At 39.4% G+C, this 16,017-nt stretch overlaps 1 protein-coding gene across 2 annotated transcripts in view; it reads left to right on the top strand.

The window, feature by feature from the left end:
• The first annotated feature begins 368 nt into the window (after positions 1 to 368).
• The window catches only part of Atp6v1a (ATPase H+ transporting V1 subunit A), a 52,165-nt gene continuing 36,516 nt past the window's right edge, over positions 369 to 16,017 (top strand). Inside the window, exon 1 of one of the 2 annotated variants that reach the window (XM_021185543.2) lies at positions 369 to 534. The gene's annotated coding sequence lies outside the window, so the exon portion shown is untranslated. The remainder of the gene's footprint in view (positions 535 to 16,017) is intronic. The other variant, XM_021185542.2, reaches the window with a different exon arrangement.

Raw genomic sequence — 16,017 nt, 5'->3', positions numbered from 1 at the left:
GTGTTTTAAATTCAAAAGGTAGCGATGGGTCCGGATAACTTGGCGATCCTCCACCAGGCAAACCTCACAGGTTTTTTTTTTTTTTAATCACGTGATAGGCTTAACGTCTTCCAACCCAGGATTTTACTGGGGCCTTAGAGGCGGGACTCATGGCCATTTCCGGTCCCTAGAGCGTGACTTAGCGTCACTTCCTTAGCAATGCACTTTAACCCTTGCCATCCTCGTCTTCTGTACTGTAGTTTCTGTAACCCACGTCATTGTAAAAAAAAAAAAAGAAAGAAAGAAAGAAAAAGAAACTAACGCTTTTCTGAAGTCGCGGAACCATTCACATCCAAGGCGGTCCGCAAAGATTTAAGCCTGCGAGGCCCGGCGTGCCCGGCAAGGGGAAGCGGGGTGGGGCTTGAGGTCACATGACTAGCTAGGACTGGCCCGCCTCCTGCAGCTGAAGACTTCCCCTCTCTCAGTGACAGAGCCTCTGGGTCCCGTCTAGGTACACATTCTGCATTTCGAGCCCGGGCAGGTGAGGTGCGACAGGTAACTCGTGGCTGGTGAGGACGATTGACGGGGTGAGAGCAGATAGGGTGTGTGAACCGCGGCCCGCGGATGCTTGGGGCTCCCTTCCCGTTGTCCTCCTGCACCGACGAGGAGCTCATTTCTGCTGGACCCCTGGCCCTTCATCACCGTAGTCCATTGACGAGGGATTATGATGCCCACCTTTTCCCTGGGTTGAGAGCGAGTGCGGCCATTATGGTTCCCTATTTGGAGCCTTTGGGGCTGATTCAGGTGGTAGGATTGTGTTAGCCATTTCTTGGGGGTCTGCAACAACCGACGGGTCCCATTCCTCTAAACTCCTTCCTTGGGAAAGGCCATGGCCCGGGTGATCCGGATGGTAGGAAAACCCCGGGAGGCAGAGGCGTCTCCGGTGAGACAGGCTTGGGAGGGGATGTCACTGAGATGGCCCTCACTGCAGAGTCACACTGAAGGGCTTTCCCCGCAAAAGTGCGTTCTCAGTGATCCTAAGGGTTTTGCCGACATTCTTGCAGAGGTTCAGGGAGTGTTCAGATGAGACTGGAAGGGTAAGAGCGGGCCTTACACATTTTTCTTCGGAGAGAAGGTGGTTGTACTCTCCTCAGAACAGGGTGTTGGTAATGCGACAGTCTCGGTTGGTTGGGAAGGTGATGAAAGATGGTGTTGCCTTGTTGGGCTGGAGACCCAGACTAGCTTATGGGAAAGTGGCGAGGTTTTCCCGAAGGGGAAGTAATTTTACGGAAACTGATCAGGCTGAAAACATAATTAATCCAAATCCATTTGTGTATAGTTTAAAGACTAGAAGATCGAGTCTAGACATTACTGCCTTCATGTTTTCTGCCTGTGGGTCATTCCTTTTTGACATTTCTTTTAAGTCCTACATAATTGCCCTTCCCAGTCAGAAGTAATGCTTGTGTTCTTAATTCGCTTTTGCATTTGTTAAAAAATTTCAAGTCACCCTTCTCAGACTTGAGTGCTTAATATTTTGTGAAAATACAGAAATGGTTTTGCCTAGGGTTACCAAACCCTTTGTACTCCATTTTATGTGCACCGTAGTAGCCAATGTTTAAACCTCAAACAATGCACTTGACTGAAGGAATGTTCTTCAGTTTGGGGCTAAACTCTTTTATTTGTGCTACAAACTTAGAACGTTCCCTGTTTTGAAGCCGAAGAAGACCTTACAAAATCACAGATTTGACTTTTATAACCCAAATGATACATTTTCTTATGGGAAATAAGATTTTCAGTTAAATCTTAGTTCTATGCAATGTAATTGAGGAATCTGTTTTAAACTCTGCTGGGGGCTCGGGGATATGGTTCTTGCTTCCATTCCATGTAAGCTTGGCGTACTGGGTCCAACCCTCATACTAGAAAGAAAAAAAATAGGAAAAACATGGAATGATTATCTTACAGTGATTGGTGGTTCCCCCCCCCTCCCTTTCCAGATTTTCTTATTTTTGAGAGCTAAAAGCTAAAACCTTAAACTCCTAACGATTTAACAAGATAGAAAGACTGGCCTAAGCCGGGCGTGGTGGGGCATGCCTTTAATCCCAGCACTGGGGAGGCAGAGGCAGGCGGATTTCAGAGTTCGAGGCCAGCCTGCTCTACAAAGTGCGTTCCAGGACAGCCAGAGCTATACAGAGAAACCCTGTCTTGAAAAAACAAAAAAGAAAGACTGGCCTATTTGATACTTTTTACTACAATATTGCCTAAGTGATTTTGTATTGCCCACTTTACCATTTGTGCTTGTGATCCAGACTAGACAATAGGAATTGATCTGTTTATATAACAAGCACAAATGATAGATTCTTAAAGAGTTCATTCTTTTCATTGCTAATCATTATTCTGTGGTATGGATGGCACCACAGTTGTTTGAACCATTCACTTGTTGACACAAACCTTTTTGTTTGTGTCTGTGTTCCTGCACCTAGAGGCCAGAGGTGCCTTCCTCTGTTGCTCTCGTCACCTCAACCCCCCCCCCTTTCTTTGAGGTAGGTTCTTTCACTGAACCTGGACTCACTGATTCTGGGAGCCTAGCTGTCCATTAAACCCCAGGGATCCTTCTGTCTTTTGCCCTGAGCACCCAGGTTAAAGGGACAGTACCACACTTTTACAAAGCACCTGGGTAGCTGAACTCAGATTTTCATACTTGCGAAACATGCACTTTGCCGACTGAGTCATCTCCTCAGCTTGAAATATAATTTTATCCATCATTTTTCTCTAAAGTGAGGTTCCCTCATCTCTCTGGGAGAGAAAAAAAATTGGCTCTGCTTTCATGCCCATGTGACATTCCACCAAATAAACAGAATTCCTAAGTGTTTTAAAAGTCCAGACCAGTTCTGTGCAGGTGCACCAAACTGGGCTAGAGGAAACCAGTTTGAAAGCACTGAGTATTTGTGGAGGAGAAAGAAGTTCATAAGAAAGAGGCTGGTGGATGAGTCTGCAGTTTTCCTTCACAGTTAATTGCTCCATTTTAGGGAACTCAGTAACTTAAACTTCGAGTGAAATCTGGAAGATTAGCCGTAGGAGTTAGTGACCAAACAGCTAAAGAGATTAAATATTAAAGAAGAATTTGACAATCTACACACACAGATGGTTTGAGTACTGGAAGGTGTTTCTGATACTATATTAGTTAATGAGATTTCTGTGTGGTTGTAGATATGATGGCTCACTCCTTTAATCTCCTCCCCACTGGGTCTGGCAGAGCTCTTTTAGTTGAAGGTCAACCTGGTCTACAAAGTGGGTTCTAGGTCAGCCAGGGCTACACAGTGAGACCTTGTTTCATAGGGGAGGGGGAATATGGAGACGGGGAGAGACAGACAGGGAGGGAGGGACAAAATGGAGGATTTAAGAGTTGGGCTCCCAACACCCTTTGTGTCTTCCTCTGGCCTCCCTTAGTTGCTCTGTCACAGGCATCGTCATCCGTGAAAATGGGTCCTTCCCCTTTGGGCCAAGGAAGCCAGTCAGTCCTTGGCTACTACCCAATATTTTGTATTTCTTTATTTATACATATACCCTATTTTTGGTAGCTTGGGTATTCCTTAGTAAACCTCCCTGCAGTTAAAGAACCGCCTGTCTCTATTGTGTCTTCTGCACAAGGATGCTGAAGTGGATGGAAGAGGCCATGTTCAAGCAAACAAAATACTGAAGTCCCTGATGGGTTGTTTATTGAACAAGCATTGAATGACTAACAAGGGAATTAAACCACTTTAATTCTTACAAATTATGTTCCTTAAAGGCTATGTACTGAGTATTAACTTTTTAGTCCAATTTTCCGAGTACTAAATAGAATAGACATAAACCTTGTATGGACTTTATTTGTACAGTGACCAACTTGTTTCCACAGTGTGTTGTATTTATTGATAATGGTAAAGCCTGTGGTTCAGCCCTAAAGTGAGAGGATCTTCATTCAGCTTCTCCATCTTGGTCATATGTCTGTTTAAGTGCAGCCAATGCTGGAAGCTTCAGGGCTCCATACTGAGAAACTTTCCTCCCAAACGGTATTTTGAATCGGATGAGACGACCTTAAATAATCTGAGAGTAGTTTCAAAGCTAGACAGCAGTTAGTGTAAATTAGTATATTCAAACTTTACCTGAATAGATTTCCCAATCACAGAGGCCTGGGATTAGGTTTTAGGCTTCCCTGTCATTAGCTGTCTGACCTTGGGCACTTAAAATGAAGTTTCTTTCTGTTTAAATCTAGCCCATAGGTATTATTAAAATAGATTATGGGCATACAGTGTTTAGTGCACACATTATAAGCTTTTTTTTTTTTAATGGAGGCTGAGGCTAGCCTTCATCATGGTCATCCTCCTGTCTACCCTAAGTGCTGGAATTACAGATATATGCCACCCTACCAACAGAAGCTCTTACTAATTGTACTGACGTGCTTCAGTCGTACCCCCTGAACTTCTAGGAGAGACATACAGTGCCCTACAAAAGTGGCAAAAGCAAACCAAACCTCTTAGCACAAAAGGGTTCTGTTACAATGAATGCACTAAAATTTGAAATGAAAAAATAGTGCCAAAAGAACTTTTCTGAGTGTGTTTTTTGAAACTGGTCATGCTGTAACTCACACTGCTTTCAAAGCACCAGACTAAGGCTGGTCAGTCTACTACAGGCTCAAGTGCCACCATATCTGACTCCCACAGACTCCAAACTTGCTCAATAGTAGAAGATGGGAGATAGCAGCAGAATTCCCTCATTTTGCTTCTAGCTACAGTTTACTAGGCTTTTATATTAAATTTTTTAATGTTTATGATCATTAATGTATGGAATCAGTTTTTTTAGGAAACCATTTTTCCACTCTTAAAGTTTTGTCAATATAAGAAACAGTATGGACATGAACTAGAGTAAGAATTTTTTTCTTCTTTAGTGATTCACAAGGATTAGTGGTTTTGCAATGGGAAATATAAGTAAATAAAATTATTGAAATACAGCTTTTCGAGTTTATGTTTTTCTTTAATCATAACAAAAAATACTGTAAGGAAAATAGTTTACTAAGAAATAATTGAATATTTGTATTAATGTCAGTTCACTATAAGAGTAACTGTGATATAGTGTGTATTTTCATTTTTTTTAAAGATTTATTTATTTATTATATGTAAGTACACTGTAGCTGTCTTCAGTCAACTGTACCTACTCCAGAAGAGGGAGTCAGATCTCATTACGGATGGGTGTGAGCCACCATGTGGTTGCTGGGATTTGAACTCCGGACCTTTGGAAGAGCAGTCGGGTGCTCTTACCCACTGAGCCATCTCACCAGCCCATTTTCATTCATTTTTATATGTATTGGTAAATAATCTGTGATCAGTAGTGCCTTTTATTTAATTTCTGAAGATTATTTATGTTTCACACATTCCCTTCTTTTTTCTTTTTCCCTGAAAGGGAAAGTCTTTGATTTACAGCACTGTATATAATATATGTAGTATATGGTGAATAAATGTGTGGCGATATATCTTTATAGAGTAGCAGATCTTTATTTTTATCTGCTCATTAAAAACTTAGTTGCTGTGGTGACAGCCATTTACATTAACATTTAGCAATTAATGGTGTATTATAGCTATTTTCTGATTAAATTTTCATTTTTGAGAAAGGGTCTCAGTATTTAGCTATGGCTGTCCTAGAATTAGCTACCATAGACCAGGGTAGCCTTGAACTCTCAGAGGGCCACCTGCCTCTGCTATATAATTAAAGTCACCTGGTCTCATTTTACATCTTGAGACAGGGTTCCACTAAGTTGTGCAGGCTGACCTTGAACATGCTCCACCCCCAGGAAACCTTGTTTTCTACTTCCCCCTCCCAGGTAATGATGTCATGGGCCTGTGCAGCCAGGTCCAGCTACAGTTTATTAATCTGATCTAAATGTAAACATTGAAATAATTCTTTCATTTTAAAGCTGCATGAACACCTTATAAAATGCTTTGGCTTACTCATATAACAGAGTGATTCATTTATTTGTATATGTACTCCTAGGCTTAAATACATAAGTACAAAACTTTCTAAGAAATGGAAGTGAAAGGCCGAGTGGTTGCATAGCATGCTTAAAGCTCTGGCTTGTCCCCAGCACCACTTAAAGCATGTATGGTGCCGCATGCCTGTGATCTGGAAGTGGGGGCGAGGTCAGAAATCTAAGGTTATCCCCTGCTGATGTCAGCGTCAACTTGGGGTGCATAAGAGCCTGTCTCAAATATATATGTAAATATGTGTGTATGTGAATGTATAAGGAAATTCCCATCATGACAGAGTGAGTCTTAAGTGTGGAAGGGAGGTATGTTTATGTGGTAAACATAACTGAATCAAGTTGTCTATAACTTAAATGTAAATACATATTTAAAATATTAATCAAATTTTATGTATACATAGACCACGGAGGAATACCTCCAAATTAGGAAAGAGAAGGAAAGGGAAGGGAAGGAAAAAAGACTTTGAAACTACATAGAAATAATTTTGTAGCAGAAATGGAAACAACAAATGCTTAAAAGAAAACACTTGAAATACATCTACCGTGAAGAGTTAGTATTTGTAAGAAGTCTTACAAACTTTAAAAAGTCCACCAATTATAGAGAAGGATGTGGTCAGAAGTTCACAGGAGAAAAAACTTAGCATTTAACATTTAGCTTAACAAATGGGAAAACTATGACCTTACTAGCAATTGATAGAGTAGCAGTGAATTACTATGTCTCTGGCTAGTAAAAAATAAATGACAAACCATGCTAGCAGGGATATGTGGGGGGAAGATTCCCTTGAATGCTGATAGAGAAATGAATTGTTCCTTGCTTTTGGTTTGCTTTGTAAGCAAACAGTATTAGTATTAGAAGTGTATGTATTCTTTCATCAGCCTCCATGAAATAAAATCACCAGTAAGCAAGCAAAAGCCTGTTGACTTGGATGTTGATTGCCACAGTGGTGACAGTGCTAAAATCCTGAGAACAGGGGAACACCTATTAGAAGTGTTATGCTTATTACGGCACAGTCATATTCTGAAACGTTGTAGTAGGAGTCGAATCTCTCCTGGTAACTTGGAAGGCTTTCTAAGTATATCCTGAGAGGATTTCCAATATGTTCCTTACGTGATAAAGGTAAAATATAAAGAAGTGTATGTATATAATAAGATTCTATTTTTATAAAGCTATATGTAAGACATGAGTTTTATGTGTCCTGTTAACACTGGAAAAGAGGAAAGAAGAAGAGAAAGAGAGGGCTGAAAGTAATAAAAAAATACATTTTTAAAAAGAAACAGAAGGCCAGGAAGGCTAAAGAAAAATTAACAAGATGAAAAATAATATTTGAACTAACTAGACAGGAAGATACTTGAAATACATTTTGTCTTAGGTATTGGAGAAGGAAGTGAATAAAATATCCTGGTAACTCCATAAATTCTTAATTTTATTTCTGATAACCATGGGACACCTAATAAGGAGTTGTCATGAAAACATATCCAAACAATAATAAATACTACCAGATAAGGCTCAAATTGACATTCTTTTTGTTGTTGGTATTTAATACTGCAAAATGTTTTATGCCTTGGAAATGTAAAAGCATATTACACAAGTGTACTTTCTGTCACCTGACTTAATCATATGAATAATCATTGTGAGAAAAGTCCACTTATTGTTCAACAGATTATAAGATTAACTTTCTCTAAGAAAACTTCAAATAGGGCTGGAGAGATGGCTCAGGGGTTCAGAGCACTGACTGCTCTTCTGAAGGTCCTAAGTTCAATTTCCAGCAACCACATGGTGGCTCACAGCCATCTGTAATGGGATCTGATGCCCTCTTCTAGTGTGTCTGAAGACAGCTATAGTGTACTCACATACATAAATAAATTTTAAAAAAGAAAACTTCAAATAAAGCAAGTTTGGGGAATTTGGTCAGAGAGCTATAACAGGGTTAGGAGCCTGTACTGCTTCTGTAGAGGGCCTGTATTCTGTTCCTAGCACCTATGTTGGGTGGCTTATGACTACCTCTCACTCCAGGTCAGAGAATCTAACACTCTCTTCTGGTCTTCACCAGCCCTGCCAAATATATGCGCATACTCCCACACAGACACATAATAAAAATGAAAAGACTTAAGTTTTTAAAAAGCAAAATTTAAATTCTTTGCAATTAATTAATTCTTGATTTGTCTTGAAATGGGGTCTAGATGTATAAACCAAACTCATCTCCAGTTGCTGGGCTTGCAGACGCATGCCACTGCACACATCTCGATTTCAATTATTTTCTGAAAATTAGAAGTTGATGCATTGCTTCAAACCATAATAGGAAGTGGCAGATGGTTTGGAGTTTGTCACATACTTAAAATGCCAGTTTTTATATCTCATGCTGCTGCTTTTAATTCTTTATTACCATTTTATTTTGATTGTATATTTCTCTCTCTCTCTCTCTCTATATATATATATATATGTGTGTGTGTGTGTGTGTGTGTGTGTGTATGTATACATGTGTGTATGTGTGTTCTGTGTTATAAACTGTACAAAAATCTGTAGTACTTTTATTAAGTGGGTAATACATGTATAAGCATGGTGGAAATTACATACTCAGACATTTCTCTTCCCTGTTTCTAGCTCCACCCCATGTATTTGTCCATAACGGTAGTGCATTTGAATAGCATTCTGAGCCTCTCTCTTCCCCTTAACGGGGTTATCCTAGAGACATTCCATACCGATGTACTTAAAGCGTCCTCTCAAGTGCTAGCTGAGTATTTAATTACACTGTCATATGGACATTACACTGTCATATGGACATTGCTGGGAGCTTTGCTGATCCAGGCGGGGTTTTTTTGATCCTTCTGCCACCAACTCTTCCACAGACCCCAAGCATGTGCCACCACAAGTGGCAAGGCCTTTTCTTAACACATGGGTTATAGTTACTCGTGGAAGTCCCACAGCACCCTTCTAAGAAGATGCTTGTTTTTACCCCCATTCATCAAATGAGGACAATTATGCATGTGATGGTTAAATGTTTATAATATAACTCACAACTTATAAGTCATAGAAACGTGAACTCAGGGAGAAATATTACTGTTTTAACGCCCTTAAGCATACAAATTCTATGACAAGTTATTTAGTCTTTATATTGTTGATTCTCCTTCCACTTTATGTAAGATCTGGGAATCAAACCCAGGTTAACTAAGCTTACAAGGCCTTAGTCATTTCACCCCTCCTAGTCTCCATATTACGGAGATTCCAGTCTTTGCATCTAAGAAAATGCTATAATGAATAATAAAATATTTTGTGCACATAGAGTAAACTAAGAATGAACTAACTGCATGAGAAAAGAATGACATTTTTAATTTTTGGTAGATATCACCATGTTGCTCTTTAATTTAGCACAGTTCCTTTGTCCTTTCCTTTGACTTTCCTGAATTGTGTGTGCTCTACCAGTATGATAGCACACATTTATTTATACAGAATCAATATACTTTGAGAATAAGACCGTCAGGTTTATCACTTTTATTCTGGTTACAACTTAGTGCTACTTGTCTGATTCATATTGGGGTTTCATTATTTGAAATTGGAATTTATATTGCCCAAAGAGAGTAAAAAATAATTCTTAGTAAACAACAGTGAGAGATACTGGTTTGTTTTTATCAGAAGAACACGTCAGGTATTTCAGTTACACACACTAGACAGCTGAATACGATAGCTTGAGTTTTCAGCATCCCTTGGACCCCAGCTTTAGGTACTAACAATGAGCTAGTGAGAGACTTCATTCACATTAATTACAAACTCCATAAATTATTTGAAATATAACACATTGTAGAGTCTCAATGGCAGGTAGGCTGATTGACACCAAACTCTTGATGTGATGCAAAGCAGAAACTCAGGACTCAGGCAAGATTCCTAAGGGATTGAATTGAATGTACATTGACAGAACCTGCTATTGTTCATTGATATGTGTTTATGTTTGTTTTAAACATGATCTCATCCTTCCTAGGGCATTGTACTGGGAAGATGAATGCATGAGGAAACAGCCAAAAATAGAGATAATTAGGCTGTGGGTAAAAATTGCAATTAATACTGCCTTAAGTAAGAGCTGTACAAAACAAGACAGTACCTTCACTCTGTCTGGCTTTTACAACCACTAACCTGTACCAAGTTTATAACCAAAGCATTGGGACATAGCCTGGGTCGGAAGACAAGCTCTTATGACTGAGAATACAGTAGGATTTTCCTAAGCCCTCATCCAAGATATTTTTATTATTTTGGTTTTTCGAGTAGGGGTTTCAGTGTGTACCCCTGGCTGTCCTAGAACTTGCTCTGAAGACCAGGCTGGCACCACCATGCCTAACTTCTTACCAGCGTTATATGCCAAATTTCTTTTTTTAACCCTTACTAATACTACCTTAAAACTTTAGCCATTCTATGAGTATCCTATCCTGGTTTTAATTCATGATTTCCTAGTGATCGGTGATAGAAAGCAGCTTTTCAAGTAGTTACTTGTCGTATGTGTTTGCGTTTGTGTGTATTAATATGTTTAAGTCTTTTGCCTGTTTTTCTTTTTTTTTTTTTTTCCAACTCTTCCCTTCAACCTCTTCCCTTCTCCCATTCGCTCCGGCCCCACTTGCTCCAGCCCATAGGTTTATTTATTTATTTATTTATTTATTGTTTACTTTTTATTTTACTTATTTTTTATTAGTTTCTCATTATGGATGGTTGTGAGCCACCATGTGGTTGCCGGGATTTGAACTCATGACCTCCGGAAGAGCAGTCAGTGCTCTTAACTGCTGAGTCATCTTACCAGCCCCTTTTGCCTGTTTTAATTGGACTGCCTTTTGCATTAAATGTTTAGATTGTGTGCATGTGCATGTCCCAGTATGTGTCTAAGGGCTTAGGACTACTTTGGAGAGCCAGTTCTCCCTTTCCATCACCTGTGTCCCAGGGATTGAACTCAGGTCAGCAGTCTTGGTGGCAAGTGCCTTTATCTGCTGTGCTATCTCACCAACCTACATTATCTTCTTGTTCATGAGTATTGAGGGTCACTTTTCTAAGGGTGTGCTTTTGGGTAGGTGAGGAAGAGGGAAGGATCTGGGAGGAGTTGGGGAAGGGAAAACTGCAATCAGAATATAGTGAATGATGAAAATCTGTTCTAATAAAATAAATAATGAAGAGAAATTAGAAAATAAGTGTGAAGAAAAACCATTGCTTTTCTGAAACTATATTTAAAAATTATTATAGCTCTCTTGTTCTTCCCTTCTTGCTCCCTGTCCCCTCACCCCTTCCCCATTCCCTTCCCCCTCCCCTTTGCCCTCTCTCCACATGCTCATGGCTGGCCTTTTCTCCTCTCCTCTCTCTCTCTCTCTCTCTCTCTCTCTCTCTTCCTTTCTCTGCCTCTACTACCCTGTTAACTTCCCTCCCCATGCCCTGAATAAACTCTATTCTATACTATAAAAAAAAGATACTATATTTCTGCTTTATAAACATTTCCTCACAGTTGGTAACTTCTGTTATTCTAACAATATCTTTTGAGAAGTAAAGTATTTTACTCTTCTAAAGTCCCAATTTGTCAGTTTGCTATTTGTCTATGTTATATAAATAAGACCTATCTAATTCAGGCTCTCAAGGAACATTTTGTAGTTACAGGTTTGACATCTAGTCTTACCATTCATTTTCAGTTGATTTTTATATAGTGCTGGTATTGGTTAAAATATTTTGGTTTTGGTTTCTGGGTGTGCACATCTGTTCAACTGTCACTTGTTGAAGAGATGGGAGTTCTCTACTAAATTTACATTTTTGTCAAAAGTCACTTGTTCGTTTTTCTACGTATACATTTTGTATTTTTTGAGTTAAGTGTAAATTTTTAAATATTACTAATCTAAATAATAGACTTTAGACTCTGCACTTACTATAATTGATATAGTTAATAAATATATTAACTTCTCTAGTATTTTAGGATGTTTAATAATACCTTTTAACTCAGAAATTCATTCTGTGATAATATTTGGCTTCAGTTTGGTCTCGGGGAAGTGCTGATTTTAGAAATCTTGGTCATTGGGCATTAGGCCAAGTTGTATTCAGTACATTTTTCAGGGCTATCATTTTTCCCTCAGTGAATAGGAGTTCCTGTTTCACTCATGCCTCGGCCAAGACTGTAACTAAATAATGTGTGGTGTTTGTGTCCTGTGCGGACAGCCGGACTGCTTTATGACAAGAGCAGGTGCCTTCCTGTTTGCCTGGCACTTCAGTCCAGCAGTAAAGACAGGCATTGACTGAGCAGCTTGGTTTTTGTTTTTTTGTTTTTGTTTTTTTTTTATTTTATTCATTCATGTATTCATTTATTGGTTTTTCGAGACACAGTTTCTCTGTGTAACATTGACTGTCCTAGAACTCACTCTGTAGACTCACAGAGATCCACCTGCCTCTGCCTCCCAAGTGCTGGAATTAAAGGCATGCTCTTTTTGATTTTTTTAAAAAATTACTCTGTGTGTGTGTGTGTGTGTGTGTGTGTGTGTATGTGTATTGCACATGCATGTGGATGGTGGTGCTTGCATGCCCTGGCAAGCATGTGGAGGTTAGTGGACAACTCCTGGGAGTCACTTTTCTCCTTCCTCCATGTCAGTGCCTAGGGTTGCATTCAGGTGTGGGAGGCCGAAGCCTTTACTTACCCTCTGAGCCGTCTCACTTCTCTGCTTGTTAGTTTCTTGATCAGAGTCTCACTACACTGCCCTCCTGTAATGGCTCCTCTTGCCTCAAGGTATGGCAGTGAGCTGCCACACCTTGATTTCTAATTACAGTAGTAGCTAGTTTTAAGTACTACACAGTAGCAGTTTTGAAGACCAAGCACATACTAAGTTAATTCCTTAGCAAGTCACACCATTTAAAACCTCTACGAATGGCCAAGTTTTTCTGACCCACAGTCAACTTAATAAACTGTAGCTGTTAGTAACTGAAATACACTTGAGCAAACCATTAGAAATGAGGATTTCCTGCCCACTGAATTGAAAACTGTCTGTGGACTTTTTAACTGTTGACCTGACACAAACCAAAGTCACCTGGAAAAGACTCCTTCCTAATAAGGAGTTATCCAGATCAGGTTGGCAGTAGGCGTGGCTATGGTGGATTGTCTTGATTGTTAATTAAAAGTAGACAGTTGTGGGCTGCACCATTCCCTGAGATGGGTTCTGAACTGTAAGACAGCTCAAAGCTACATACATACAAGGAAGCCAGCCTCATATGTGCCCCTCACCCCCTTCTTGACTATGAATGTTGTTTGACTAATTGCTTGAGCTTTTGCCTAGATATCTCCTCAATGATGACTGAATGGTAGAGTGGAATTGTAGGCCAAATAAGTCCTTTCCTCTCCTAAGTTGCCTTTGGTTGAGACGTTCTATCACAGCAACAGAAATAAAACCTTTAAGGGCTTAGCTGCATATTACTAAATTGCTTCCCATGTTCCTTAGTAATAAATTCAAATTGCTTCTTTTTTAATGACTATTTAATCATTCTTTTGACCATTAACTCAGAACCTCATTCTTTTACCTTCTAAGGGAACTCTTCAAGTGATTTGCTGCATTCAATCTCCATTGTTCTAAAATATTACATAATCCTACTTAAGTCCATTTGGCTGTATGCAGTTCTTTTGCAATATGCAGAAAAGAAAATAAATTTATGACCATTTTTAGAAATGCTATTAAAAACAACTATAGGCAAGGCTAACAACTAAGTTTGAGCCTATTTAACTGATAAATTAAAATTTGTTCCCAGCTTAATTCTTAATTACTTATTTTTCAGAAATGCTTGTATTTTGATTCAGAGCTGAAGTAGGAGTGTGTGTGTGTGTGTGTGTGTGTGTAGGTGTGCACGCACTTGTTAGTCATCATGTTCCCTGTCATTTTGTTGTGTTTCTCTCTCCTCTTTGACTCCCAGCTTTATCTACACATTTCCTTAGAAAGTTTAATAATTTTCATAATCTATTTCACCAATGACCTTAAGTTTACCTCCTGATCTGTTCATTCTTTTTTAATGATACTATGTAATGTGTATAAATAAAATATTTATTACTGAAATTCTCTCTATTTTTTTAATTGCTATCTTGGCCAATTAAGTGGATCAATATAGGAACAGGACCCACAACCTTTTGACCTTCTATGTTGTCATCTGTAGCAAGGTAGCCTGCCTTCCCAAATTAGCTCCTTTCTACGTCCCAGACTTGCTACAGCTCAGCACCCCGTGCAGATGACCAGCTGCCGAGGGAGGGCTATTTCTATTTGCCCATATTTTCTAAAACAGAAGAGAAATTGCTCATACGCTTCTGAAAGATTCCCCTTGCCTTTTATTAGTCAGACTATTCCCAAGCAGGCCATTGCTCATGGAACTGAAATTACCATGATAGACTCCCCAAAATTCTAACAAAGTTAGGGTTTCATTGGCAAGAAAAGCAGAGGGGTCTGGGTATGCATAGTGAAATAAATCTGCCATTTAACATTTCTTATAGAGCTACTAAGAGATGAATAAGAAAGTCCTTCACAAAGTAACTAGCTTACAGTAGTCTTTTGCACTACACATGACCAAAGTAAAGTTTTTAAGTGGAATTTTGAGCAAGCATAAAAATCATAAGCAGGTTTAGGGTGTTTTTCTCTGTGCAGGAAAATAGCAGATAAAAATCCAATGTAGATCAGGCTAGGTGGTTCATGCCTGTAACCCCATCATCAGGAAGCTGAGGCAGTGAGATTAGGAGTTTGAAAGCAATCTGGGCTGCTGGCACGAGTCCCTCTCTTTAAATCAGTTAATGAGAAATGGAGCTGTGGAAACCTCCCTACCAGTCCTGATTTGATGGTTACATCCAGCATACATTTAATGACATGCCACAAGGGATGCCTTTTGATGCATACAATCAAAATAATGATAAACTATTGAAGTCCACTGGTTTTTTTTCCTTTAAAAACAAACTAACAACCTCCTTGTGCTTTCCAAAGCTAGTCTTTTAATGAGTTAGTATGTTCTTTCTTAACTGTTACATTAAATAACACCAAGTGTCAGTGAAGTGGGTCAGATCTTATGAGAATTGCCTTGTAAGCCTAGTGTTGACTGTTGTGTTCTCATCTCCTTGTTTCCAGCCCAAACTCTGGTAGTTAAAGGAATTGTTTTTAGAATAAAAGACATTGCTAGGTATAGCACACTAGCCAGCAGCCATTTGGATCCTGTTATAAAATATTGGGACAGCTGGCCTCTGGTGCTATCACCGCAGTGCTCGTGGGTAGAGTCTGATGACTCACTAGTCAGATGGCTGCCTTTGCTGCCTTCTGGATTTTTCCTTCTCTACAGCACAGATTTTTTTTTTTTTCTTTTCCACTTTTCGCAAATATGGGGGGCTATAATTTATAATTAAGGGAATCTTAGTTCTAAATTGTATTTGCTTTTTATTCGTAAGTAAAGTAGGAGTCCACTAGCTAAGGGTAAAGCCTAATGTAATCATTGAGTTGTTTTTTTGTTTTGTTTTGGTTTGGTTTTTGTGCCACGTTTTCTTCGTGACTGTGGGTTGTAGTGCTGGGGTTCTAAGCCAGGGACTCCAGCCTGCTTAGCAAGTGCTTTATCACTGAGTTACGTCCCTAGCACTGCTATTCCCTGGTTTCCTTTGTATATCCCTGAGAACAGCAGGGTAACTGTGTAAGGAAGGAGTTTCATGCAACATTAAATCATAGTATACTTGGCTCCTCTACTGTGAAGGCTTGGAATACAATTAACTCGTAATTTACTATGACTTAGTTTTCCTATTGAAAATGCTTTTGAAAGTTTTTAATATTTTAAAGTTATTTTGTATTTTTAGTTACCTTTGTGTGTGTGTGGCCTTGTGCACATGTGTGCAGGTGCCCAAGATGCACGTATATGCAGGAGGCCAGAGGTGTTGGATCCCCTTGGACTGGAATTATAGGAGTTATGAGTCACCTAACATGAATGTTGGGCACAAAAATAAACTACTACCGGAACAGATTGCTCTACTAACTGCTCAGCCACCGCTCCAGCCCATGTTTAACATTAAAAAAAAAAA

This window comes from Mus caroli, chromosome 16 (genome assembly GCF_900094665.2).
Source record: "Mus caroli chromosome 16, CAROLI_EIJ_v1.1, whole genome shotgun sequence".
Lineage (NCBI taxonomy): Eukaryota > Metazoa > Chordata > Mammalia > Rodentia > Muridae > Mus > Mus caroli.
The sequence above is the reverse complement of the archived record's forward strand: the minus strand, read 5'-3'. Positions and strand labels throughout refer to the sequence as shown.